Below are 25,226 nucleotides of genomic sequence, written 5' to 3'. Positions count from 1 at the left end.
ATGAGGAGTTGGAAGCCGCACCCAGGCTGGGACTGAGGCTTTGGGATACCCTGTGGTTTCACAGGGAGCCCCAGACTGAGTCCCCTTCCCTCAGTTTGGGCCTGACCAGCTTCCCAGGAGCACCAAAGCACTGTGTCTGTCTGTTCCAGTCCCAGCAAAGACTCTGCACCAGGGACAGGCCCAATGCCACCAACCTCCCCAAAGCCAGAGCTCATCCCAGCTGGCTGCACTGACACCACAGAAGGAACCGACTCTGCTGCAGGGCAGGAACAGACTCAGGTTCCTAAACCATCTGACTTCACCCCAAAGCATCTTTCACAGGTGAAAGGCATTTTTAAGAGTCAGGTAAAGGCATGAATCTTCCCCTGCTCTATTGCACTGCTATAGGGGCAGTGGGGTTTGCATGGCAAAGCACCAAACTCACCCCAAAATCCCACTGTCCCACTGACAGGGAGCTCTCAGGGATCCACTTGGACCAGCAGGATGCATTTTTCCATGCAAAGTTACAGACAAATCCCTATGCAAAACAGCATCCTATAGTGGATTCTCCAAGCCTTTTCCAGCAGGAACTTCTCCTTCCTGGGAGCAATGTGACCCACCTGCCTTTCCATTCCTGCCATGGTGCAGATGGGCAGAACACCCCGGGTGTTACAGAATCACAGAATCACAGAATCAACCAGGTTGGAAAAGACCTCTGAGATCATCCAGTCCAACCCATGAGCCAACCCCACCTTGTCACCCAGACCATGGCACTGATGCCACATCCAGGCTCTGCTCAAACCCCTCCAGGGACGGGGACTGCACCCCCTCCCTGGGCAGCCCATTCCAAGGGCTGATCCCTCTCTCTGGGAAGAACTTCTTCCCAATGTCCAACCTAAACCTGCCCTGGTGCAGCTCAAGGCTGTGCCCTCTTGTCCTACTGCTGGTTCCTGGGAGCAGAGCCTGACCCCCCCCGGCTGCCCCCTCCTGTCAGGGAGTTGCAGAGAGTGAGAAGGTCTCCCCTGAGCCTCCTCCTCTCCAGGCTGAGCCCCCCCAGCTCCCTCAGCTGCTCCTCACAGCACTTGTGCTCCAGACCCTTCCCCAGCCCCGTTGCCCTTCTCTGAACACGCTCCAGCCCCTCAGTATCCTGACCGGCCTTCAAGGTCACTGTTACAACAAATCTCCTCTAAGTCCTGCCTCGCCCAGTTTTACAGCCTCACCCTGTCATTCCCACACCATTTCCCTATCGGATCCTCCAGGCAGGAGAGTTTCTGGTGGAAGTGCTGACACGAGTCTACGGAGCCCCAAACGACCTGGCTGTTCCCAGAGCACCTTTCCCTGCCCACCCTGCTCCGTCTAGACATGGAGCATGGGCAGAGCATCCCTGTTTATCCATTAGAGAGTGAATCAGCAAGTCTGGAGCCCTGGATTAGCTCTGCTCTGAAAGGGCTCGCTCTCGTTATCAGCGCTGTACTTTGCCATTAACGCGCCCGAAGGAGCCTGGCCAGCGGCCCAGAGCGGCTGGGGCAGCCACAGAGAGGTTCTGTTCCCCAGCATGTTTTCATCTCTGCCCCTCAGAGCTCCCCAGGGCCCTGCTAACAGCTTGGGCTCCCAGCACAGCCCACTTCCAGCTCGGGGGGATCGATGCTAATTTAATTGCCGGAGCATCTTCCAGGAAATGTGCTGCAGGATCCGTGTGTGGTTAGAAAGAAAACAGGGGAGCGACATGGTGAGTATCAGAGCCAAGGCTTGCCTTGGCTGGCAGGCTGCTGTAAAGCACCCCAAATTCAGGTACAACCTCTTTGAGAAGAAAAAGTGTGGCCAGCAGGGGATCCTGCCCCTCTGCCCCTCAGGTGAGACCCCCCTGCAGAGCTGCTCCAGCCCTGGGGAACAGCACAGGGAGGACATGGAGCTGCTGGAGAGAGTCCAGAGGAGGCACCAAGAGGATCAGAGGGATGGAGCAGCTCTGCTGGGAAGAAAGGGGAGAGAGTTGGGGTTGTTCAGCCTGGAGAAGAGAAGCTTTGGGGTGACCTCATTGTGGCCTTCCAGGACCTGAAGAAGAAACAGGAAAGATGAAGAGAGACTGTTTACAAGGGCCTGGAGTGAGAAGACAAGGGGGAATGGCTTCCCATTGCCAAAGAGTAGGTTTAGATGGGATATTGGGAAGAAATTCCTCCTGTGAGGGTGGGGAGGCCCTGGCACAGGTTGCCCAGAGAAGCTGTGGCTGCCCCATCCCTGGAAGTGTCCAAGGCCAGGTTGGACGGGGCTTGGAGCAACCTGGGCTGGTGGAAGGTGTCCCTGCCCATGGCAGGGGGTGGGACTGGATGATCTTTAAGGTTCCTTCCCACCCAAAGCAGTCTGTGGTTCTGTGACCTTGCACAGACAGAACACGAGGAGCCCTTTCCTGCAGTTCCAAGTGTTGGGTGTGGTGGCAGACGGGCACATGACTGGCTGGAACTGCCCAGTCTTCTGGCTCCTTTAGCTGCCATGACCTCTGTGGGTGGCTGGAATGTCATCCACCTCCTGAGGCTGCTAAAAGGGAGCCCAGGATGCCAGCACCAGCAGGGAAATCCTTTAATCACAGAGGAGCTGCCACAGAGTGGCTTCCAGGCACCCCCCCAGGAGGCTGACAGGTCCTCATGTGAGGTCTGGGCACAGCCACCAACCCAGGAGTGCACAGGGATTGCTGACTGCAACTCAAAAGACTTTTCCCAGCTGCTGCCTTTTGTGCCATCCTCCACCACAGCTTTGGCATCTCTCTGGCTTTTAGGGAGTGAAGTTTGGAGAGCAGCAGGTCAGACCTGCTGGTTCCTGATGACTGTAAAAAATAATCTGTCCCATAAGAGAGGGCCATGGGCTAAAATGGAACTGCCACCACTCTGCTTCCTTGGCAAACAGTCAAGCCAAGAGCCTGGAGGTGGATGGGAAGAGGTGGAACACCAGTCCCCCATGAAGGCAGCCGATCCCACCTCTGTAGGCAAGGACTGAGTGCTCTGCTGCCTCCTCCCTCTGGCTGTTCATGTTTTAAGCTCCAAATCCCAGTTTTAAGCTCCAGCAGCTCCCCAGTTCTGTGTGGACAGCTCAGGTACCTCCTGAGCCCACAGCAGACCCACCAGCACATCCATCCCAGAGGATGCCTCTTCATCTCCACCTTTGCCACCACAGCAGAACCCACCTTCCTTGATCCCAGCAGAGGAAATATTCCAGCTGCTGGGAAAGGAAAGGACAGGAGATAAGGGAGGCAGATCCTTCTGCAGCTCTGCCCTGGACAGACACACGTGCACTCCTCCAAACAAGGCTTTGCCAGGGACCTTCAGCTGCCCCTGCTCACACATCACCCTGGTGGGAGAGGCTGGGAGAGCTGGGGCTGCTCAGCCCAGAGAAGAGAAGGCTCTGGGGAGATCTGAGAGCCCCTTCCAGTGCCTAAAGGGGCTCCAGGAGAGCTGGAGAGGGACTTGGGACACAGGCCTGGAGGGACAGGACTCAGGGAATGCCTTTCCACTGCCAGAGGGCAGGGATAGATGGGATATTGGGAAGGAATTCTTCCCTGTGAGGGTGGGGAGGCCCTGGCACAGGTTGCCCAGAGAAGCTGTGGCTGCCCCTGGATCCCTGGAAGTGTCCAAGGCCAGGTTGGATGGGGCTTGGAGCAACCTGGGCTGGTGGAAGGTGTCCCTGCCCATGGCAGGGAGTGGAACTGGATGGGCTTTAAGGTCCCTGCCAACCCAAACCATTCTGTGATTCTGTGACTTTATGGTCTGCATCTTTTAGAGGAGACATTACTTATTTTCAGTGCTGTTCTTCCTGAACAGGTGACACAGACTTTCACACCAGCACAGCTAAAGGTGTAGGAGAAAGTCTCTCTCCTTGCCCAGGCTCAACGAGAAGAGATCTTTTATCTCTTTAGAAACTGAAAATCTGTGGTCAAAACCCAACCAAAATCAGTTTGTGGTTTTCAGATTTTTAACAAGAAACTGTAACACCTTTAAAAAAGCACCTACTCTACATTAAGAAAAATTTTAAAAGGCATCTAAGTTTCATATAACTGCTGAGAAGTTTCCATTACAAGAAAAGTGTAAAAATCCCATGTCCAACACAAACTGCAAACTCAGAATTCCCACTGCAGGACTAAGGTTGGACTCAAAGCAGATGCCACCCACTGAAGACTGATAAAGGTGACTACACCTGAAGTTTTGTGAGAGTGGGGTGTGGGGTTTCACCCTGACATTTGAGCCAGGGAAATCTCATCCAGCCTTTCAGCTTTCCTCCTGTCCTGCTGTGCTAACAACCAGCTCAGCTGAGAGATGGAGCCAGGGGGGACAGGGAGAGAGAAGAAAGAAAAGGAACAGAATGATCAGGAGGGAAAGACTGAAATTACAGGGATTAGGTTCTCCTTCCCACGATCCCCACCCATGCTGGGATATCCAGACAAGCCTTCAACACAAACAAAACCAAGAACACAGCAAAATTCCTCTGGAAGTGCTGGTTTCACTGGAGCAGATGGGTTTTGGGGGTGGAACTGCATTTCCAAGGTACCTCTTGGTACCCAGGGACTCAAACAACGCCCGTGACCCCCTCAGAGGGTTTTCCTGCACCCAGAGCTCCGGAAATCCCATCAGGGCTGGGATACTCAAACTTGCTGGACTTTGCCTCTGCAGGGGAGGAATCAAAATGCCATTGCTGATGCAGCAGAGGCTCTGGCTGTTGGAGCAGGGCAGGGATGCAGGAGCCAGGAAGGCAGTGCCAACCTCAGAGCCTGCAGCGAGCGTGGGGAGCCTGATGAGCTGGCACATAGCTGGGCACTGTGGAATGGAGCTGATTGTCCTGCTCCAGCAGCTGGGAGAACATGCCAGAGATGAGACCAAAAGCAGTTGGAGGTGAGATGGAGATCTCTGGCAAGGTTTTGGAGGGTCCCCCTCGGAGCTGCACAGTGGGCACAGCACAGCGAGCCTGGCTTTAAACCCACTGCTATCAGGATTATTTGTCCTGCATTTAAAGCTTTAAGGTGCAAAAGTGAAATCCCCCTGGATCCTAGAAGAGTGATCCTGCAAGGCACTGAATCCTCTCCACCTTCAGAGACTCTCAGGCATCACCAGCCCCCACCTTCCTGCCCACTAAGCTTTTCCTTATCACAAAGATCTGGGAGTTTTACTCCCACATGAGCCAGTGTTAACCCTCCACCAAGCTGCTCTTCAAAGGGTCACAACTGATCCAAAAACACAAACATATAAACCAGCCACTCTGGTGAGCAGCATCAACACAACAGAGCCCTTCAGGCACCATCCCTGTGCAGTTCAGATTGCAGAGTATTGCCAAAACCAACCAGCCCTCCTGGCTGAGAGGCAGCAGGAAAACCTTCTTGGGAAATACAGTTCACACAGGTTTTGAAGAGCCAGTGCTGGCCTTTGAAAACCTCTTCACCTGCCACCCACATCCAACCTCCCATTCCTGCTGAAACACTGGAGACAACAGCAGCTAAAGAACCTTAACACACGAGGACTGACCCAAAACTCCTTGCAAGCAAGGTCAGAACTTGAGAGGTGGTTCAGCTGTGAAACAACACCCTGAAAAAGTCTCAAAGCACTTCAAAACTCTGTGGTAAAGGCCATCATCCAAATCCCACAGATGGAAAAACACATGTAAGGGGAAATGTAGTGATTTGGACCTTCTGCACCCAGCAAAGAGTGACCTGATAACAACCCCCCTGATCCCCATCCTCATTATGCTGCAGAGTTAATCCCAAAATGGGGGCTCAGACTCCAGTGTGATGCAGCCCCACAGGACAGCTTTGTTGCCAGGGATGCAGCCCCTGGGCACCCCGAGATCTTGGTGGGTGCTTCATGCCTGGGTTGGAAACACTTCCAGCACCGTGCTGGGTACAGGGAGACAGAGGCTCCCACTGCCAGGAAGGCAAAGCTGCCTGGACCCATCCTGAGGCTGAGGGGCTGAGGGGGTGATGTGCTGTATGTTGCATTTGGTAGCACAAAGAGAGCTTGTGTTTATGCACCGAGCTATAAATATTCCTTTTTGAAAAGACAAAACTGGAAAAATGTCTAAATGTCTATTTTTGCCTCCTCTGCTTCACCCACTCGAAACATTGACATCATACCAAGCTCCTACTGAGGCAGAGTCACTCTGAGAGCTGGAGTGGCACAACTGCACCCAGAGCAAAGGCTGGGACAGAAAAAAAAAGCATCTTTGTGGCATGAGAGGACAGAGCAGTGCTTGGGGGGGGGAATTCTTGCATGAAAATGGCCGGTTTTCCACTGCTCTTTAAGTCCAATAAAAATGACTCAGCAAAGCCCAGGTCCAGACTGTCCCAGCTTTGCCCTGCACTCACAGAATCACAGAATATGCTGAGTTGGAAGGGACACAAAAGGATCATCCAGTCCAACTCCTGGTCCACCCCAACAATCCCACCCTGTCCCTGAGAGTGTTCTCCAAACCCTCCTGGAGCTCTGGCAGCCTTGGGGCTGTGCCCACTGCCCTGGGGAGCCTGGGCAGTGCCCAACCAGCCTCTGGGGGAAGAACCTTTGGCTGAGATCCAACCTGAGCCTGCCCTGACACAGCTCCAGCCATTCCCTGGCTGCTGTCCCTGGTCCCCCCAGAGCAGAGCTCAGTCCCTGCCCCTCCTCTGCCCCTGCCCAGGAAGGTGGAACTGCACTGAGGTCTCCCCTCACCTGTGGTCTGGTGCTGTTCCAAGAGGCTTCCAGCTACCCAGGTTCAGCCTTAGCAGCCAAACAGCAAGTGATTCTCTCCAACAGAATCACAGAACAGTTTGGGTTGAAGTGACCTTTGAAGCTCATCTAGTCCAGCCCCCCTGCAATGAGGAGGGACAACCCCACACCCCCCCAGTTTCACATAACCCCTCAGAACTCACTCCAAGCTACCTCTAAGGAAAGAAATCCACATGTCTGTGAGGATCAGACAGTTTGCAGCAGGCTGTGACCCCCGTGGCACTCACCACAGGCTTTGTGAAGAGCTGTGAAGGATCAGAGAGCAGCAGGACAGGCATCTCCAGCACCTCCCCTCCACCTCACAGGGTGGTGAGGACAAGTTTGAACACTGCTGTGGTATTTGGCACAAGCCAAACTACTAGTAGTAGTAGGAACTACTCACTGTAGCTTCTGGCAGCAGCTCAGTCCCACCAGGGCTCAAACATGACCCCGAGGTGAGGGCAAGGCATGGAGCACTTCCCGCCTGGAGCTGCTGCTGGCACAGGTGGCCACGTGGTGACAGATGAGTCAAGTGGAGATTGCAGACAAAACAAACCAAAAACCAAAACAAAAGTGTTGAAAAAAGGCTGTTTTGGAACCACCTCAGAGTTATCTGGGCAACTCTTGGCTCTGGTCACAACCAACTCCAGTCTTCACCCGCTGTGCTCACAATGGTTGTAAAGCACCTGGAGATGAGGGTTCTCAGTGACAAACCCTCCAACAAAACTCTCTGCTTCTGAAAGCAAAACAGTGTGGGTAACTCCCAAACCTGATCTAGGGACTGGGCCCAGCAGCTCCCGGGATCAGCCCCACATGCTGCTGAGGGTTTGTCACCGTGTGCCCTGCCAGGGCCCTTCCTGCAGGGCAGGTGTCCCACCCAGAGACGTTTTCCTAACACACATCAGCACACTGGTGACCTGCTCAGGGAACACAGCACTGCTCTGGAGCACAGTAACTGCCCCAAAACCCTCAGCAGCTCTGCATCCACTCCATCCATCAGCCACATCCCAAAGTGATACTAAACCCCTCATCAGGGGTCCCCAAGCCACAATGGCCACATTGTCCCCAGCCTTCTCCTCCCATCCCTGGGTGCTGGCATATATATGACCACACTCAGTCCTGCAGGAAATCAGCTCCTATTTTACTTAAACGAGGCAGTCAGCACCTGGCTTGTGTCTGTTTAATAACCTGAGCATCTGGTTTCCATACAGCAGGCAGGGAGCAGCCACAGCATAATAACACTCATTTAGAGCTGCAATTAGCTCTGGGCCCCCACTTGGACATTATCATGATTAAGTAGGTGCTGCTACATCTGTTGACAGACAGAGGGGGGGCAATTCCACCCTACCCCCAAGAGACTCCCCACATCTCCTCCTGTCCTCAGATCCCCAGTGTTCCCTTGTTCCACATCCAGTGTTCCATGGATGCTCTGCCATAGCAGGGATTCCTGCACCATCCAGCAAATGTTTGCCTGCCCACTGCCAGGCTGCAGAGCAAAGCAAGTGCCCAGGGCACCTTTATGGGTTGCTTTAGGGGTTTCAGCCTTGCCTAGAGCACAGAGCTCACCCACATGATGAGCCCTCTTGGTACCCACAGTGCCCCTGCACCCCCTCCAGCACAGCCCTGGGCTCACCAGCACCAGGCATTGCTGGGCCTCGGGGCTCCAAAATAGCAGGGAATGGTTTCAGCTGGAGCTGAACGGGGCTCCAAGTATTTTATTACTGCTAATGGAAAGTACAGGCTGAAACAGAATTGCCATTCTGTGATTTGCAACCCTGGAAAAGTCCTTTTCGTCCTCAGTGACAACAGAAAAATCAACGTTTCCCATAAAAGTTACTAAAAGCTTAATTTAAGAATTACCAAAGCCAGCCTGTATGGGTTTTGTCGGTGGTTTTTGTTTGTTTGTTTTTTCTCTTCTGCTTTCTTCACTGTGAGTTTTCCCCCCTTTTTTCCTACCAGTGCTTTTCACAACACTTGGTTTTGCCTGATTCCATTTTACTCTAATTTGTCATGGAGAAGCAACGCTCCAACCTTCACTGAAGACATAACGCATTTTCAACTATTTTTTAATGACAAAATCATTCAACTCCTTGAAACTTTTACACCTCTGGCCATGTTGCTGCAGGAATCTGTACTGCCAGGAATCTGCAATGCCAAAATGTTCTCAAGACAGCTCCAACACACCTGAACTCCAGTGCACAGGCACGACCCAACCACATACCCCTGACCCTGCTGCAGGGAAACTGAGACAGAAAACCACCTTGTGTGAGGAAAAGGAGAGCAAAGAAGAGCCCACAACACCTCCACCAGTCCTAGACCTGGCCATGGGACAGGATTCCCCAGCTGGAAAGATGCTGTTGTGCCCTGAGACACCTTCCCTCAGCGAGCTCTAACGTGCTCCAGCACACGTGGAAACACTTGCACGTGCAAAAGGAAAACAAGAATGTTTTCTCAGTCACTTCAGCTACTGTTTCTGGCTCTCTAGGGATGATTTCAGCCATTTTCTCTACCATTTCTCACCACAGAAGTGCCTGTAAATAAGCTGAGGAAGGAGAAGGCCATTCCCCGAGGAGGAGGAGGTGGAACAGTGAGAATGGTTTCACACAGAGCTATGAACAAGACCCTGGCAAAGCCTCCCTGCACCAGCAGGAGGAGGGGGATGTTTTCCTTCTCCCCACCCCTGAGCCCTGCAAGTGCAAACAACTCACACACCTCTGCATGGGCAGGGATGGCTGACAGCAAACCTGAGGGGAAATCAGGGCCTTATCCACCTTCCCTGGGAATATGGAACTGCAGAGCAAACCCTGAGAGGCTTGGACAGGGGTTCACATCACATCCCACACCTCCTGCACTGGCTCCAGCGCTGCCATGGGACACCCTCCTGGTGCCAGCTGCCAGATGGCCACTAAATAGATGCCACCCCTCACAGATGTGCCCCCCACACTGGAGCTCTGTGCCAAGGGGGTGCAGGGGGACAGAGCCCACAACCCCCCCAGTCCCAAGCAGGACAGCCCCAGCCCCAGCTGGGTCTCTCTCCCAACCATTTCCACCACCACCCTGGCAGCAAGGGGGGAGCACACGGCACCTCTGCCTCCCTTCTCCAGGATCCCTCCCAGGAAACTAAGTCAGAAAGTGAGGTTTGTTTATTTATTCCCATTTCCATGGCTCGTGGCCAAAGCTGAGGGTTGGCAGGAGGGACAGGCCCCTGAACACGGGGCTCCTGACGTGCTCTGGGCACGAGGGTGCCCGGGCTCAAAACAGGGCAGGGAACAAACTTATTTTTACATCCACAGAAAGAGGTAATTTCTCTAATTTTTTTTTTGTCATATTTTCTAATTCCTCACATTTTTTCCCTGCAGAAACCCAACACTGTTTCCCAAAGCTGATGAGTAGCACCAGTCCCACAGCAGCCAAAAATCCCCCTATCTGAGAGTGCAGCTTTGGGAACACCATTAGGTGCAGCAGCAAATACTGCTGATTATAACTTGTTTATAACTTCAGTGAAGTTTTCCAGGGCAAACATCTTCCTCAAGCAAATTTCATTTTGACAGGAAGAAAAAAAACACCTGCCAATTCTTTTTTTACACCATCACAAGGAAAGTAAAAGTACTTTGTTTCAAGTGCTTTAAATGCTGAAATGATCCAGCACCAGCTCAGTCCCTGCAGAAGAGGAATCTGAAAAAAGAAGGGCTCACCCCTGTGGGAAGGGGTGTGTTTTGGTGTTTTCATGACAAGAATTCCCATATTTGCCAGTTAGAAACTCCAGGGAAATGTGAGGTCCCATCCCCAGCAGAGCCCTGTGGGGAAACAGGTACAAGTGGCCAAACTGGGCACCTCCCTCCCACCTCTGCAGAGCCTCCTGCTCCCTCTCAGGTGCCTCCTCAGCAGTGCTCTTGCAGGAGGAGATGCCACCCCTCAGGAGTGCAGGCTGGTGTAGTTGGTCACTGAGCAGCCACTCAGCATTTTTGCCCAATTTGGACCCCACTTCACTCGAAGCACAGGGTGGACCCATTGTAGCAGAGCTAGATACACTCTCAGAGGGGCCTGCAGGCTCTGCTGTGCCAGCTGGAACATCCTAAAGGAGGAAGGTGGCCACAGAGATGGTACCAGAACACTGGGTTCCACCTCTGACAGCCAAAAAATGATGAGGTGGTGCCTTTGCAAATGGTTTTTAAAAGCCTGGCAATATTCCTCAGCGCTGAGGGCTGAGCTGGCACACACCAGCAGCTGGACACCCAGGATGGGCTCTGCAGTGTCACACTGGGGGAAGGACTTGCAAAAATTCATGTCCCCCAAGCTGCTTTAACCTCAGCTCATCTGTAAAAGTGAGAAAGGAGCAGCAGCTCATCTGCCAGCTGATTAATCAGCTTTGCTGCTGCATCACTCTGCTTTTAATTGACCTGTGTCCATGGATATCACAGAATGGCCTGAGTTGGAAAGGACCTTAAAGCTCATCTCATTCCACCCCCTGCCATGGGCAGGGACACCTTCCACCAGCCCAGGTTGCTCCAAGCCCCGTCCAACCTGGCCTTGGACACTTCCAGGGATCCAGGGGCAGCCACAGCTTCTCTGGGCAACCTGTGCCAGGGCCTCCCCATGCTCACAAGGAAGAATTTCTTCCCAACATCCCATCTAACCCTGCCCTCTGGCAGTTTGAAGCCATTGCCCCTTGTCCTGTCACTCCAGGCCCTTGGAAATAGTCCCTTTCCATCCTTGTAGCACCTTCAGGCACTGGAAGGCCACAATTAAGTCACCCCAAAGCTTCTCTTCTCCAGGCAGAAATCCCAGTTCTCTCAGCCTTTCCTCATAACTAAAGTAGTAAATGCAGCTTGGTCAGACCTCACACCCTAAGGACAGGCAGGCAAGATAAAAAGGGACACAAGCACAAGGAAATGCCCACTGTAAACTCCTCTCCCTTCCAGTCCACGCTCCTTCAGCAGGACACAACAGCTCCAAGGAGCAGGGACACCAATTCCCAGGGCACTTCTCCACTCATCCAACACCCCCAGCGGGTGCTGATGCACAGAGAGTCCCCAGAGGCTGTTCCCCTCAGCCAACCCCCCCATGGGTGCTGGCACTCTGTGCTGATGCCAGCAGGGTCACAGGAGCAGAGAAGGAGCCCTGTGTGTGGGTGTTCAGGCATCTCATCTCCATCCCCGGCTCTCGGGGGCAGTTCTGAGCAGCAGAGCTGCAAACAGCTCCTGCCATGTGAGGCAAGACCAGCAGCAGAGGTTCTGGTCTCCTCCAGACCTGAGAGCAGAGAGCACAGAGTGCATCACCACCATCTCCTGTGCTCCTCTGCTTTCATTGACATGGGGCTTTTAGGAAAAGACTCAAAAAGTTAAATGCTGTTTGCATGGGTAGTTTAATGGACTCCAGAAAACACTGAAGAGCATCTTCTTTCTTTGCTTTGCTTCCAGCTGCAGGCAGATCAGTCCTTCCTGCTGGCACACACCAGGTTGCTCCATGGCAGCACACGGGAGGGAGGTCTCCTTGCAAAAATAACCCTGTTGTAAACACACTGTGATGGCAAAGTGCTCTGAGCTGGGGGCATTCCCACGGAGTCCTTCCCACTCCCAGGGCTGCTGCCTCTGCTCAGCACCTGGGGCTGCTCCTCAGGACCATCTCCTGGAGGCTCCATGTTCGGCTCTGTCTGTGCAGGGGGGTTGGATGGAGCCTTTCTCTGCTGGTCCTGCTCAAGGAGCCTCCTGACCAGGGGCCCTGTGTGGGTGACGTAGGCAGGCCCGGGGCGCTGGATCTGGATGAGGTGTCCTGGCAGCCCCACGTTGGCTGAGGGCAGCACAGCCTCTGGAACCCAAGAAACAGATACCATGAGATCCCAGCCCGGCTTCTTCCCTCTCTGGGAAGGGTTACGAAGAAGGGTGACACCAAGGATGCTCCTTGGAGCCAAAGACCACGTTGGGATCAGCGATGGCCGTGGAGGGCCAGGCAGCACTAAGGGACAGCAGTGCTCTCCCCAGAGCTACTTTGCATCAAGATCCAAATAAGCCATGCAAGAAACAGAGATAATGTCCATAATTTCTAGCCCTTGAGCCTTTATTTCTATCTTTGAGCACAGGAAGAGCTGCAGGAGGTCAGTGTTACACCAAGAAACAGTGGGAAAGAAAAGGGGGTGGGCTGGAAATCAGCAGTTCTTGTTTCTGCAGCACTGACCAATGGCCAAGGCAAGCCTGCACTGAAGACCTTCCCAGTCTCATCTTTCTGTCCTAAACCCCTTCATCACTCAAGTCTTGCACCTCACACACAAAGCCACAAGGCTGGCAGAAATGGCTGGAGCAATAAGGCTGAGCCTACTTGGGAAGATGTCTGTCCAAGGGAGGCTTCAAAGCAGAAAATCCAGGAAAAAAGTCATGCAGGAAAGGAAGATACACTCAGACAGATCTTGGAAAATGAGATCACTGGTATCAGTATTTTTAGATACAGAGTTTTCACCTGACACAAGGCTTGTCCTTACATCTCATTGTGCACTATTTTGTTTTTTCAACTGGGGATAATTCTGCCCTTCTCTCCTGCAGAGGGCCAGTTCTTTGTGAGCCAGCTGAGCATGTCAGGGAAACACCCAAAACAGCAGCACCCTGGGGTTTGTCAGGGCTGTGATATTCAGCTGCAATACCCAGGGTCCCCTCAAAAGTGCCAAAAAGCTTTGGGTGCTCAGAGGGGGGACGGCAGGGTCAGAGCTGGGAGTGGGGTTTCTCCCAAGGTCCCACCACAAATTAACACCAAAAGGCTCAGAGCTGCAAGACAGGGTTTTAGAGAAATGAGAGCATTTAAAGACTGTAGTAAAAGATAATCTGAAGCCTAAAGTTGTAGGGACAGAAGGAAGGAGGGAAATTGTATTTTCAGCGGTGTCTGCACCGAGCCACATCCATCAGGAAGAAATTTTTTACAGAGAGAGTGATCAGCCCTTGGAATGGGCTGCCCAGGGAGAGGGTGGAGTCACCGTCCCTGGAGGTGTTGAAGGTGAGACTGGATGTGGCATCAGTGCCATGGGCTGGGAACCACGGCGGGGTTGGATCAGGGGTTGGACTGGATGATCTCGGAGGTCTTTCCCAACCCACTTGACTCCATAATTCTATGATTCAGGCTTCCAAGCCTGAGATCGTGCACCACACTGCTCCTGCACCTCTGTCCGTGCCAGGGCTGGCTCCAGGTGGGCTCTGGGTGTGCGAAACGTCAGGAATGTGCTTTTCCACAAGCCGTGCTCCCACCTGCGCTGCGGGAAGGCGGCCGTGCTGTCCTGCGCTCCCGGACACAGCCCAGCGCTCCCGCCGGCAACTGCTCCCATGGCAGCCCGAGGGCTGGGGTCTGCTCGCCTTCCCCCTGCTCTCCAGGAACAGCGATCCATCCTCCCCGCAGGGAGACGGCCGCACATCCAGCCAGGACACCCCTGGGACGGTCAGGGCAGCCCGGGCTCTTCCCCGAGCCAGGAATAGAAACAGCCTGACGTGTTTGCAGGAGAGGGGGAAACAAAAAAAAAAAAAGTTTCCATACCAAAAAAGTTTCAGTGCAGTGAAACTCTGTACCTACCCTGTGCACACACGCTCAGCCCGGGCAGGGGGAAAAGCCCAACCAAAAATAGTCTTGGTTTAAATGATGAGATTTCAGACAGTGGCACGCTCTGTGCTTGAACAGAATTTATTTTGACAGTCTGAGATAGTCCATGTCTCTTGGAATGCCTGTTCTGACTCACTGTTTGGAGTTTTTAACCCTTGTTGCAGCACTGTTTTACTGTTGGGTTCATCAGGCTGATGGGCAGTAAAACCACTACAGGAGGGTTAAAAAAAAATCTTGTTAAAGGACAGTTTGACTATTTTCAAAGTGTTTCTGATGACTGGGGAGTTCTGGCTCAGCCCATTCTCCAGAGAGCTGGGAAGGACAGCAGGCCACCCCCAGCAGAAGGAATTGAGGTACCAGGAGCTGCTCTGAACAGGGACCCATTGGCTTGATGATGAGTGTTTTCATGTGTGAGGTAAAGCCCTGCAACCTGGTAATAAACCAGCAGAATCAGACACAAAACAATGCTTAGTGAGGCACAAAAAGCTGATCTGGAGCCTTTTCCCCACTTTTATAGGCCGTAGTTCATGTCTTTGTAAAAGGAATAAACACACAGATGCCACCCAGGGCTGAGCTGTGGGGATAACAGCAGAAGCACAGCCCATGGAAGGAGTTCCATATACCCCAGAGATGCAGCAAATCCCTCCCACCTGCTCCCAGCAGGACCCAGAGCCAGTGAGACGGGTGCCAGGGGGGACAGGGAGCGTGACAGTGAGGGCCAGAGCCAGAACAGCACCCCCAGCTCCTCACCATGCAAACACAAGCCTAACGTGGGGGAGAAGTTCCTGTTCCTCACCACCAAAGCTCTCCCCATGTTCTGCAGAGCAAACAAAGATCCAGCTCAGTCCCTCACCCTGAACCACCAGCTGTGCACTGGAAAGGCAAGGAATGAGCACAACGAGGTGGTGGAGCAGGGAAGGGCAAGGGTTCTGGTGCTGGGCTGTGGCTCCAGCTCCTCTCACTGCATGCCTGGTGTTGTCCTTGGAGCCAAATGTTCCCAGCTCAAAGGGCTCCTGATGTGAAGACACTGGCTGAGCTCATGGGTCCAGGACAGAAGGACATGTGCATGCACCAGGCATGTCTCCTACATTTGTTTAATCCTGGATAAATCCTGCTACTCCAGGGATATTCATGTAGGCTGGGGTTTCAGAAGAGCCTTGGGCTCAGTTATGTTGCTACAGCATCATCTCACAGGGCAATAAAACCTGATGGACAGCACCCCCAGTTTGGATATTTAATGATGTGGGAACATTGGTGACAGGATAAAGTCTGGATACCCACCAGATGAATTTACCAGTGCACTTGTGGGTGCTTGGGTGCAAAGAACCTCAGACAAGTCCACAAGGTCTGCCAAGTTGCCCATGTTGGAGTGATGAGACAGAGGCTGGTGCAAATCCCAGATATTTCTCCTCTGACCTTATCTCTAACCCTTCCCAAACCAGCAGTAACTAAAGAAGCTCCAGGGAAAGGACACACAGAGCCTGGATTCATCAACTTTCCTTGGATTACATCCCTGATGTGAGGCAGGCCACCCCAGAAGGGACTCCTTCACACCAAGGGCATGACAGGAGACAGCCAGATGCCACAGCAGCACTGGAGCTGAAGATGGAAATGCAAAGATGCCAAGGGAAAGCCCAGAGCTGACAACACCTCGGAGCAGAACAAGAGGGGATCATCAGCCACCATTTGTTATTTACAGCCTGTGCTTGGCTACTGGCCTGGAAGGGAAATGGCTCCACAACATCCCTGGGAATCCTCTCAGCATAACTGAGCGTGAGCTCCTCTGCCTCAGAAGCACCTGCCAGGGAGTTCTGTCTCCAGGACTGTCCTGGGAAAGGCTTCCCAGAGCAGAATTGGGTTGGCTTCCATCCCACTGGAGGCAGAGAATTGTTGCCTGCCATTACCTCCCCCTGCCTGGGGTCTGTCTGAAGCTGTCCACACCGAGGGATCAGCTCCAGTGGGAAGTGCTCCAGGCTGGACATGGCTTGGAGCAACCTGGGATAGTGGAAGCAACCTGTCCTTGGCAGGAATGAGATGATCTTAAAGGTCCCTTCCAACCCAAACTTTCCTGGGATTCTATGATTCAGTCCAAAAATCAAATCAAAAAGCCTCCTTTGTCCACCACCAGCTCTGCAGGATCAGCAGCAGCCAGGCCAGAGCCAGGGACCCACCTGAGACCCTTCCCACTGGTTTGGCAGCACAAGCCTCCAGCCTGCTCTGTCCAGCCAGGCTATAAATCAGACTCAGGTTGTTTGGACACCAGAGGAGCCCACTCTGGAGAGCAGAGTTTAAAAGACCCAAACAATGATCCTTTTGTGACACTAAAAATGGGCAATACCAGAACTTTATAGTTAATTACAGAATTACAACTCCTGTGAGAATGGGGATGCACATGGACAACTTTAAATCCACATCAAAGGCTTCTGAGCTTCTAGTGATTGACAGTCAAAGGTCCAAATTTCTCTGACTACATCCAAAACAGCACCACCAAAGCCAGGCACTTCCAAAGTGACACAGAAGAACTGTCACACAGAGAACACAGCTTGTCTTTATTAACCAGAACATTAAGCACATGCTAAGTCCTGTTCAGGCTGTCCCCAAATTTCAGATGTAATTATCAATTCATGGCTGTGTTATATACCTGCCATTGCATTAGGCCTCATTTTATTCCTTTCTTTTACCTCTCCATGATGAGGAAGAAACTCGAGACAAAGCCCTGTTGCTAAAAGCCTTGGTCAATAAACATCTCCCTCCTGATCTACAACTCTCCACTGATAGCACACAAGGGAGGCAGTAGCAGGGCAATAGCAAGGTAACAACCACTGCTTATTTTGTTTTTATTTTCTCCAACTGCAGGTCGAGATATTCCCTGCAATAAAAGGAAAAAAATCTCCCCAGAGGAAGAAGGGAGGGTTGCTTTTTATGAGAGACATAAAGCACCCAGCACTTTGCTTCATGCTACAACTCATGTGAATTTGCAGAGAGTTGCTGGCACTGGGACAGTTTTCACACTCTTATATTTAGAGAGACTCGCCTGAAAAACAGCCAAAGCTGTCGCTTATAAATCAAGTTGTTCTGACAGTGCCCAGAGCAAGCAGTAAAAGCAAATAGAGGGAAATGAAATTACATGTTGCAGAGGGGACTCTGTGAAATAATAAGCTTTTATTTTCTGGTTTTTAAAGTTCAAGATAATTAGAACTAACTCTTTCCCCCCCCTCTGTTCTCTAACTTGTTTCTAAGCCACCCCTGCTGTCGGGCTCTGGGCCCCCAGCCTCTGCTTCCCTGGGCTTTGGACATGTGGTTCCCATATTCTTGGCTGGGGTACACAGCCCTGCAAGAACTGACATCTCCACAGGCTGGGGTGGAGAGGATTCCACATGGGGTTCACTCTGGACATGGGAACCAAGGAACACACCCCTCCCCAGCACCCAGATTGTTGCAGCACAGTCAGTCCACAGGACACCCAAACCAGTGGAAAGAGTCTTGAGAGGGAGACCCTGTCACCTGGGGACATGGTTTGGGTGGTGAACAGGGGGGTGCTGGTTCATGGTTGGACTTGATGAGCTTAGAGGTTTTTCCCAACCTTAATGATTCTGTGATCTTCCACTGACGTGGGATTTCTCACAGGAACTGAAGCATCTGTTTTTCCTACAACCAAACAGAAGTGTGGCACAGAAAACCCCTGAACTCCCCTGGGAAGACATCAGCAGCTGTGACCCTTCTTCCCAAGAAGCCTGACAGGCACTACTGGGCACATCTTAACCCTCTGTTTTACACCTTGGTTTAGCCTGCATTTCTGGGGGATCCTCAGGAGAGGAATTTCCTGCCTCCAAGGCTCCTGTCCAAGGGCTTTGCAACCTCTCAGCTTAAGCAACACGAAGAGAACCAAGTGCTACTCTGCCAGAAGTAAAGTTCAGACCTTCCTCGTCCTATAGAGCTCAACAGCAGTTTGCTCTCAGCTTCAGCAGGACTTTAATTTGACACTCAGCAAGAAGCCAGAGAGAACAGCAATTGCAAGTTCAACTGCTGGGAATGAAATAAAGCTGATGAAAGGATAAGAGCAACAAAAATCCCCTTTATTCATTCATGTGATTTTACTGTTTGAAGTTCTCCATGAGCTGCTTCCAACCCAAACTCCTCCCCATCCATGTGAATTGGAGGCTGTGATAAAGATGGAAAGAGATGATCACAGGCTGTGAAAAGGGCAGGAGAAGGAATGGATCAACAGAAGAGGCAGCAAGACAGATTTGGGAAGTCAGGATCCCATGACAGATTCCAGGCAAGGTGAAAAACCTTGTCTAGGTGCTGAGGCCACAGTGAAAAGCCAGTGGGAGAAACAAATAGCTTGACAAGTGGTTTATTGCTGTTTATTCCAGGGTGGACTCAATCCAACATCAGGTGGAGTTGACAAGTGCCCATCCATTCCCTTCCAGGGGCTTTGGATCCACTGGACATTGAACCATGGGGTGAACTACGATGGTTCATTAGCCAAGATCCTGTCCCAGGCCAAATACTTCTAAATGGGTGCTGAAGTGAGGAATGAATCCTTGTGGATCCCCACCACTACCTCAGCCACCCCAGGATCCACTTTCCAACCCTGAGTTTTGAAAACTGCCTGAGGAACATGAGAAAAAACCACGAGGGCTTCCCCAGCAGCAGCAGTTTGCAGGCACTGCACCCCCCAGGTTATTTTGGGTTTGATTTTCTTTTTTTTTTCATGGGACATGTTTGACAATGCTCCTGGTGACAGCTCATGTTTCACAGAACAGGACAGGGAGCAGCCCAGCTCAGTGAACGGTACCCACAGGAACGCTGCTGGCATTTTTAGTCCAGCTGTGTTCTCTCCAGACACAGCATTAGTCCTTCTTTCACTTCTAGTTTTTCTTCTCATAAAGGGGAAGAGAACATGGTAAAAAGAAAAAAAAACAAACAGAAGGTGGAGTCCAGGATAGAAACCTCTGGTGCTACACCCGAGACGCTCCAGTGTGCACATGCAAACAGCAACCAAAATAGAAGGGGTGGTTTCTCAGCTGCCGCTGTTAATTTGACAGTCACTTTAAACCAGGGGAACATCTGACCCCAGGGTGGGATGGGTGATGCCCCAGCAAGAGATACTGGGCCAGGCTGGTGTAAACAGGGATGAGACACCAGGTCTATAAGCACAAGCTTGCCCCTGCTATCAGAAAAGCAGCACTGGCTCAAATTAAAAGCAGCTCAAGCTGCTGGTTTGTCTCTCAGCCTGGCTTTAGTCACCTTTCCTGCTGGTATCCCCCAGATATCCCAGCATCTCTGCTGGGAGGTAGTTGACAGGGACAGCTTGTCCATCCCATGGGTGCCGTGGAGCAGGGGGACACCCATCTGGGGGAGCAGCCAGAGCACAGAAATTCAGCTAAAAGTGCTTGATTATGTGAAAACACAAGGAGGCAAATAGTTGACATTAAGCTTTCGGGAAGGCTGTGGGACTGGGCAGTTCCTTTCAGCCCTCACACAAAGGCACCCTTTTTGTCTCACTGTAAAACAGAAATGAGATTGAAGAGTCTGTGGAATTCCTGGGCATTTTTTCCCCTGGGAGACGCAGTGGCCCCACAGCCCAATTCCAGTAGGATGGAAAGGACGAGATGTTCATGTGTGACTCCACATCCACCTCCTGCCCTGCTGCTGCCACAGCCCCCCAAACCCTTTACACCCCCAGAACCCCCTCCCTGCTTGCAGCAGATGGAGGGGCAGAGCCTGGAGGTGCCTCCCCTCGGGACCAGGACTCACAGCTACCCCCACACCTGGAGGTGGTGGAGGGAGCCATTGCTGAATCCCTCCCCTTTTGGAGAGGGGACAGCAGCTCCACAGGCAAGCTGCTGGGCATCTCCAGGCCAGCTGATACACCAGGCTTCAGGTGTCTCCTGGGAGCCAGGACAGGTTCCCTTGGACTCATCAGTCCACACAAACCTCCAGACCTTCCCCCAATGAGGGGCATCAAGCCCACACCACCTTCCAGCCTGCCCAGCTCCCCATCCACGCCCATGCTCCTGTCCCAGCAAGGACCAGGAGATGTCTGCTTCTCCATCAGTGCTGTTCCCAACAGGGCTGAGGATTCCTCTCTGTTTTCTTCATGGAAGTGTTACACAACAGTTTTGCCCCCCAAAGTTTTGTGCCCCAGAGTGCCCACAGAGGGCTTGAACCAACCCAACCCCAGCATCTGGCTGTGGACAGGGCACCTGTGGAACACAGCAGCGCTCTTACTCCACCTCATCTTGCCAAAAGCACAAGGATTTCTCCAAGTTCATAAAGGCACGTGGATTTGCCTCCTACCTGACCCTCTGTGAACATCTGCCACCTCAAAGACTAAGAATTTGGCACAGACCCCACCATCCTGCTCATCCTGAAGCTCCTCACACCCCCAGGGCACTTTCTGCCCATGTATGATGTCCCTGGCAGGCTCTGCCATGGGTGCTGGTAGAACAGGGATGGGAGCTGAGATCCCTCACCAGCAGGACAGTAACACCTCCATGCAAGTGAAATACTGGATAAATCCAACCCTGGCACAGCAGCCACAGTTTCATGGAATCACAGATTGGTTTGGGTTGAAAGGGACCTTAAAGATCCTCTCATTCCACCCCCTGCCATAGGCAGGGACACCTTCCACCAGCCCAGGTTGCTCCAAGCCTCATCCAACCTGGCCTTGGACACTTCCAGGGATGGGGCAGCCACAGCTTCACACCACCCTCACAGGGAACAATTTCTTCCTAAAGCAGTTTATGGGATAAAAGTCCCATTAACACCAGGACTCAGTGCAACTCCTGTTGTTTGCAGCCATTTCCCCACCCTACCCAGTGAGCAGCAAGGGGAGAAACAGAGTCTTCCAAGTTCATTTGGAAATCCAGCACATTTTCCCCTTCCTGCCCATGCACAGCACACAGCCAAGGGCAATAAGGTCGTTTCAGGACAGCCCCGGTTCAAAGGCTGGTGACACAGAAAATAAAACCCCCATTCTCCTGCAGCATGACCCCCCCAGTGCCAGCAGAAGTGTGTCATCCCACCAAGCACAAGGAGGGAACAGCAGGGCATTGTGCCCACAGAACAGCCCAGCACGTGCTGGTCGGGGGGAGCACCAGGACCTCCCGTCAGGGCGGGCAGAGGAGTTGGCAGAAGAACATTCTCCCAGTTAACTGTGAGACTCCAAATGAGGAAAGAAAAAATACAGATGCACAGCCACATCTGATGGAGGCACTTTGGAGAATAACCAGTCCCAGCCACGCTGGGGCTGAGCATCAGCTCCCATTTCCCCGAGGAACTGGGAACAGCCTCTCTCAGCCCTCCCTTCCCCACCCACCCACTGCACAGCACGTGCTTTACTTGAAATCATAGAATATGCTGAGTTGGAAGGACCCACAGGGACCATCCAGTCCAGCTCCTGGCCCTGCACAGACACCCCAACAATCCCACCCTGTCCCTGAGAGCATTCTCCAAACCCTCCTGGAGCTCTGGCAGCCTTGGGGCTGTGCCCACTGCCCTGGGGAGCCTGGGCAGTGCCCAACCAGCCTCTGGGGGAAGAACCTTTTGCTGAGATCCAACCCAAACTTCCCCTGACACAGCTCCAGCCGTTCCCTTGTGTCCTGTCCCTCCTCTCAGAGAGCAGGGATTGGTGCTGCCCCTCCTGAGGGAGTTACACACAGCTATGAGGTCTCCTCTCAGTTCCTCCTGTCCAGGCTCCTGAAGCTTCCCCCAATCACTTTTAACTCCTGGAAAGGATCCCAGGGGTGAAGAACAGCCACCTCCTCTGAGAAGCCAGAGGAGCTCTTTCTGCTCCCCAGCATCTGGCCAGGGGCCACACCCCCAGCTGGTTTTACGCCTCTGATCGCTCTGGAGCACTGTGCATCCCCAGGGAGAACTGAACCTCCTTGTTGTCCACCAGAAACAAGATCAGGGTTGGGGTGTGGAGGAGGAAGCAGTGCTGGGGTGGACAATGGGCTCTTTGTCTGCCTGGGAAAGGAGACACAACAGCAGCAGCAGTTCCATGCTGGGTTGGTGGGACAGAGCAGATCCGCCTGTCCCTCCTTCGCTTCCCGGAGGCCCCTGCAAGAAATCCTGGCATTGCCACTGCAGAGCAGGGCTTTGCTTGAAGAAAACTTGTTTCAAAGCTCCAAGAAAGCTTTCTGCTGGTTGGAGCATTCTTAACTCCCAGTTTGAGTTTCCCTAATAAATCCCAGATTGCTCAACTTCCACAGCACTGGGCTATGAGCTCAGGCAGCAGTTAACCCTTTGCAGCTCCAAAAGGAGGAATAACCTCGTGTTTTATTTGCCTTCAGTGACTTTTTTGGGATAAGCTGCTCACTAGGGAAGGAGATAAATACAGTATCCATCCCCAACCCAAAATCCAGCACCCCTGCAACACAGCACACAGATTTCCTGCAACCTGTACAAAGCACAGGGCTAAAGGGGCTCCAAGAGAGCTGGACTTTGGACAAGGGCCTGGAGGGACAGGACACAGGGAATGGCTTCCCACTGCCAGAGAGCAGGGTTAGATGGGATATTGGGAAGAAATTCTTCCCTGTGAAGGTGGTGAGGCCCTGGCACAGGTTTCCCAGAGAAGCTGTGGCTGCCCCATCCCTGGAAGTGTCCAAGGCCAGGTTGGACAGGGCTTGGAGCAACCTGGGCTAGTGGGAGGTGTCCCTGCCCATGGCAGGGGGGGGGGGATGAGATGATCTTTAATACCCCTTCCCACCCAAACCATTCTGGGGTTCCATGATTAAGGCACAGCTGTTTGTGGCAGGGAAGGGACGTATCCAGCACCGTGTCCTCACATCTCTGACCTTCTCCTGCACCTTCCAGAGGTGCTGCCTGGAATGGCTGTGGAGAGACTTAACTGACCACAGCAAAGCAGGAAAAGCAGTGAGTGCTGCCCCAGAGCTCTCAAAGCACTGATGGCCATAAAAGCCTTCAAAACCTCTACAGAAACAGCCTCCTCAGCATTTTCCTCTCCATCCAGGCTTCCCTCCAGTCTCTTCCCACTGCTCCTTAGCCCAGTGCAGCAGGCTCAGCTCAGGAGGAGACACCAGCTCAGCAGAGGCTCCTCACCCTCCTCCAGCACCCAGCTCCACCAGGGAAGAGCCACCACCATCACAGCCCAGCTCAGACAGGCGTGTCCTGAGGCCAAGGGGACAAATCTGGCCCCACACAAGCCTCCTCCCCAGCTGCACTCCCAACCTGCCTCCCCTCACCTCTCCCCTGACTGACTCCAACCCCAGCAGTCTGGGGGCTCAGGCTGTGTTAAAATCACCCCACTGCTAATCCTGTTATCCACTGGGGTCTCTCATACCCCCACTTCAATTCTGATGTTTGTAAACACCCTGCTAATAAAAACAAACCCAGTGCAGCAGAGCCATGTACCTGGAATCCCAGCCAGAGCATCCCCCTTGGAAGCCCTATGGATGCTCCACTCCACAGTGAGGGAGAGCCAGGATACCTCACGTGTTTATGAATAAGCACATGTAGTTTGAGCTACACTTGGTGACTCAGCAGGATTTTCCCTGGAAATGAGCTGGCCTGGGGAGTTATTTTAGTGCAGCTTCTGTTTTTAGTGACTCTTGCAAGACTCCCACTGACTAAGCAAGGCAGCAAACCTTGCTGTGAGCTGGATCTTCCTGAAAGCTCACTCACCCTGGAATTTCACCTATGGAAACCTTCCCAGAGGAGTCAGGGATGTTGCTCCCTATGTGCAGATCAACATGCAGAGTTGGAGCTTTCACAGTTCCCCTGCACTTGTGTCCTCCTCTAACACAGGCCCGGGACACCCCTGTGGTGGGTCTGCAGGAAAACACACCATAAATCCCAGTGTTTGTGCCTTTCCAGTCATGTGGGGCTGTGCTTTCTCGTGTTGTCTCCCAATTAATCCCCCAGGAATGCCATGGCACTTCCCCAAGTGCTCTGGCTGGTAACCCAGTGGTGCCAGGGCAGGGAGAGCATCCAGACACGTGGTGACAAGGTACACACTGGAGACCAAGGCCACCCTGTGACCACTCCCAAGGGGTGCCTTATTTGTGACATCCAAAGGCCATGCCTTGGAAAGCTTTCCAAGGAAAGCTGTTCATCTCCCCGCTCCCCAGCCCCAAATTTCACCCTAATTTTCCTTAATCAGCAATAAGCTGATGGAAGTCATTACAAGCCTTCTTGGTTTAGCATCACCTTGTTCTACTTCAGCTGTCTGATGGTGGGGAAAATCAGAGCTAAGTAGGGTCTTAGTGCTACTAAAGAACAAGCATGGACCACATTTTCCCCAGGAATCATTTTCCTAAGATATTATCCAGTATGTCCCTGAAAGAACAGTCAGTTTTCACTTCAAGGTGACCAGTTCAATGGAGCATTTTCCATCCTTATTTCTCCAGCAGACACACTGTCCCTTGCACAGGGCTTACAAGCACCTCAGTGGTGATGCTCCAAGTCTTGGACTTGGAGCAGAGCACAGACAAGGGTCCTGTCCCACCAAGGGGGTCTGCCCCAAGCACAGCTTGTGTGCAAGACCCCAGCAGCTCTAAACCAGCAGTACAGGCTCTTTCCAACCTTTCCCAAGTAGAATCATGGAATCCCAGAATGGTTTGGGTTGGAAAAGACTTTAAAGACCACCCAGTTCCACCCCCTGCCATGGGCAGGGACACTTTCCACTAGTCCAGGTGTCTCCAAGCCCCGTCCAACCTGGTCTTGGACACTTCCAGGGATGGGGCAGCCACAGCTTCTCTGGGCAACCTGTGCCAGGGCCTCCCCACCCTCACAGGGAACAATTTCTTCTACAAAGCAGAAGTAACCAGATCAATATTTAGGCAGCAAACCCTGAGCTTCCTGCTGTCACAGCCACATTCCCAGGCTCCTCTTGCACAGGGATCACAAGCACATGGAGTTGGCTTCAGGGAGGCTGTAACCTGCAGTGTTCTCCCAGGCACTGACACAGCTCCAATACCTCCAGTACTC

The 25,226-nt window shown here is 52.6% G+C and overlaps 1 long non-coding RNA gene across 1 annotated transcript in view; it reads right to left on the bottom strand.

Moving 5' to 3' along the window:
- Positions 1 to 12,038: 12,038 nt before the first annotated feature.
- The window catches only part of LOC135424450 (uncharacterized), a 28,066-nt gene continuing 14,878 nt past the window's right edge, over positions 12,039 to 25,226 (bottom strand). Inside the window, exon 4 of the long non-coding RNA XR_010435226.1 lies at positions 12,039 to 12,500. This is a non-coding gene — a long non-coding RNA (uncharacterized LOC135424450). The remainder of the gene's footprint in view (positions 12,501 to 25,226) is intronic.

This window comes from Pseudopipra pipra, chromosome 19 (assembly GCF_036250125.1).
Source record: "Pseudopipra pipra isolate bDixPip1 chromosome 19, bDixPip1.hap1, whole genome shotgun sequence".
NCBI classification, from domain to species: Eukaryota; Metazoa; Chordata; class Aves; order Passeriformes; family Pipridae; genus Pseudopipra; species Pseudopipra pipra.
This window is presented reverse-complemented; position numbering and strand designations above follow the sequence as displayed.